We start from the raw sequence: 3,237 nt of genomic DNA, 5'->3' as shown, positions 1-3,237 counted from the left end.
ACACCACACACACTAAATGGACAGAAGATTTCCACACAACAAACCCCTGAACCCCAAAATACACTCACCTAAAGATCCAGACGCAGAGGCGGCTAGTCAGAACCAGAACTGGCCGATGGCTTCAAGTGGTTCTGCACCAATCTCAGGCTGGCATCACGTTCAATCATGTTAGCGACTGAACGCTAATGTTGAAGTCACCATTCATGCTGTGTGTTTCTCCTGAATTTATTAAATGCAGCTGAAGGCCATGGGTGACCCCACCCCCTTGACCATTTGGTTCCGTTGAATGTTATCATCATCGTGTTGCAAACCTCAGAACTGTCTTTTTATAATAGATTTTCACTCACACTCCACCCTGATCCTAATACTTACTGTCCTTCCAGCCTGAAGCCCTTTCTCAACACAAGTTCAGCTCGTCCAAGGATTAGACACATAGTTGTTTAGACCACTGTTTCCCAACCCAGTTCTTGGGGAACCCCGGACAGGCCACATTTTTGCTCCGTCCCAGCCAATCAGGAACACGGAATACCTGGTAGAGGAGCTGAAACGAAGCAAAAACGTGGACTTTCCACGGTTCCCCAAGGACTGGGTTGGGAAACACTGGTTTAGACACATGCAAATACATGCTAAGACCTCTGAGACAGAAGGGCTTGAAACTGTGACCTCGGTGTGTCTGTCCCCTGCTCTGTGTCTGATCACATGGGATGAGGACAAGACAGTGTAACAACTACTAAATGCCTCAATCCACCCACAATGAAATTATGTAGTGCTCACATTGCGTTGTATAGCACAGCAGAATAGAACGTCTTCTCCTGCCTCCAGGGGAATCAAGAATTAATTGCAGATGTTTCAATTCACATTGTTTAAATACATTATTACCCCTCATAGCAGTCATATTTAATTACGTTTAATTAGCACACAACATGCAGCAGGTGGCTGCTTGCTATGGGTGTTGCAGCCAGCTGTCAACAGGAAATACAGGTGTTACAGCCAGCTGTCAACAGGAAGTGCAGGTGTCTCAAACAGGTGTTATAACCAGCTTTGAACAAGAAGTGCAGGGGTGTTACTTGACCTTACTTGTGTTCTCATTCACCCATTTTTTGTCATCTTCCATTTCCAAGGACCAGTTCCAATACTAAGAACAGAAGTATAGAGGATGGTAAAAATCCCTGGATGTCGATCTTGCCCCACCCCAAATATCAAGGATGCGTCCACGCCAAACGAGACCAATCCCAATCCATCGGTTGCATCCTCGCCCAGTGAAATCAATCCCATGATTCATTCCATCCCAAGTTACCAAAACCTCTCTTGGCAAGGCCACAAGTACAATCTTTGTGTTCTTGGTATTAAGAAACAGTCCAGGTGTCCCATATAGGTGTTACAGGCAACTCTGAACAGGAAGTGCAGGTGGAGGTTGGATGGAGGTCAGGCACAGCTGGCGAGTGCAGAGGGAGATTTCGTTAGTTGCCCTCTCAAGCCAGCTTGATGGATCTCCACTGTTGATCTCCACTTTTCTCTGATGAGAAGTTCCAATCCCCTCCCCCCAAACACCCCATCATCTACCTTTGTCAAGCTAGTATAGTATAAGCCCCCTTATACCCTTATACCTCCCAAAGTGTCACCCTCACCCACCGTCATTAAAGAAAAACAGCTAGGATGCAGAAGCGGAAACAGAACCTAAAACATGTGTGCTTGCGTGACCATATACAAACAAAGACCATATATTCACACATGGGGTGAACACACACTTGCATGCTTCGTGAGGAGGGTCTTCACTGATGATCTTCTTAGGGCCCCCTCCTGGTTTGTTTACAGGGGTGTTGATGCTTTGTGATGTGGCATGAGAAAAGGGGAGGGGGTGGTAGAATGATGAAACTGGCCCAACACCTCGATCCTGCTTTATTTACCAACCCACCCCCCACAAAAAGGGCACCAAAAGCTTCAGAGTCACGTGCAGAGATGTGACTGCACGCCCCCAGCACCCACCTCCTTATACTGATGGATGCACTCACACTCCCCAGTGGTCAGTCGGAGCACGCGAGAGCTGCTGATGTAGCCCCATGGGAAGTAACAAGCTTACCTGCGGATAATCTCCGGAGAGGAATTTCAAGGCGAAATGGAGAGGAAGAGCAGAGAAACTTAGTGAAGTTTAGTCCCCCTGTTTTGCTTGCCCAAGCGCTTTCCATTCTCCGCACATCTCCCTCGGTGGTCAAGCGCTTTTTCACCCAAAAAGCCCCAAGGAAAAAAAAAAAAACATACACAGGTTACACGAGTTTTTCAGCAGCAGACCTCGGGATTCACGTTATTTCTCAGTACGCGCCTGGTCAAGGATTTTCCCTAATCGTGCGGCAGACACAGCGTAAAGCAGCCCGCCTGTACGCCAAAGCAGGCGGTGCTTTTCACCGGGGCCGCTAGCCGCCTCTGGTTACCTTTTCATCTCGGATGCAACATTAAAGAAAAGTCGGGGGCAAAGGCGGCTCTACGCTTTCTTCCTTAAAAGGGGGGAATGTTTCTGATCTGGGCGAGTTATAAATTTGCCCGACTGTCGCGCAACATGCAACGCAGCAAAAAGTTTATAGTTTCCTTAAAGAAAACACGACTTCATACTGGGTTTCATGTCCCCTTGCTGGAGGTGGGTAAACCAGTCGGGTGAATGTATGCTCCGTCAGTCGGACTGATATAATCAGCTGTTCTTAATCGTTTTTAACTTTGATCATTAACGGTGCTTATCTTTTGCAAACTTAAGGGTTTTCTTTAGCGAAGAGCTGCAGATCTTCTCTTAGCAAAATTAATTTCGAGACTGAAAATAATAATAGTTTATTCGTACAAGAGCGGACCGTTGGGCCTGGGTCAGGGTGGTCTGTGTGCTATGACTTGCTCCCCGCGAACACAAACCTCCTGAAACTGGAAGATATAGAAGAACAACTCAGAAGTAAGTAAAAAAAAAAAAAAAAAAGCCCGACAAAGCATGTATTTCCTATTTTTATTTGCGTTTTTAACGCATTTCCGATTACGATCGAGGGAGGGGGTTATTGACAGTGACCAGCTGGCTGCGTGTCAATCCGCTCCGTTTTAATCAAAAGCGGCTTAATAAACAGCCCACGGCTACATGGACTTCATTAATCAATCGATACTGAAATGAAAGAAGGCAGGTAATTTGGGGGCCTTTAAATGAAAACTACCGTTTGATGGTGATTTGGGCTGGATTGGACTGCGATGATTCTGCGTCCGCTATTT

General features: G+C 46.6%; 1 long non-coding RNA gene across 1 annotated transcript; it reads right to left on the bottom strand.

Annotated features, from left to right (window-relative positions):
* Nucleotides 1-911: 911 nt before the first annotated feature.
* LOC111860746 (uncharacterized) lies at nucleotides 912-2,407 on the bottom strand. The gene is made up of 3 exons (XR_011989865.1): nucleotides 2,081-2,407; nucleotides 1,730-1,826; nucleotides 912-1,135 (listed from the first exon to the last, which is right to left on the bottom strand). It is a non-coding gene; the product is annotated as an uncharacterized lncRNA (long non-coding RNA).
* Between the last annotated feature and the right edge of the window lie 830 nt (nucleotides 2,408-3,237).

This window comes from Paramormyrops kingsleyae, chromosome 4 (genome assembly GCF_048594095.1).
Source record: "Paramormyrops kingsleyae isolate MSU_618 chromosome 4, PKINGS_0.4, whole genome shotgun sequence".
Taxonomy (NCBI): domain Eukaryota; kingdom Metazoa; phylum Chordata; class Actinopteri; order Osteoglossiformes; family Mormyridae; genus Paramormyrops; species Paramormyrops kingsleyae.
The sequence above is the reverse complement of the archived record's forward strand: the minus strand, read 5'-3'. Positions and strand labels throughout refer to the sequence as shown.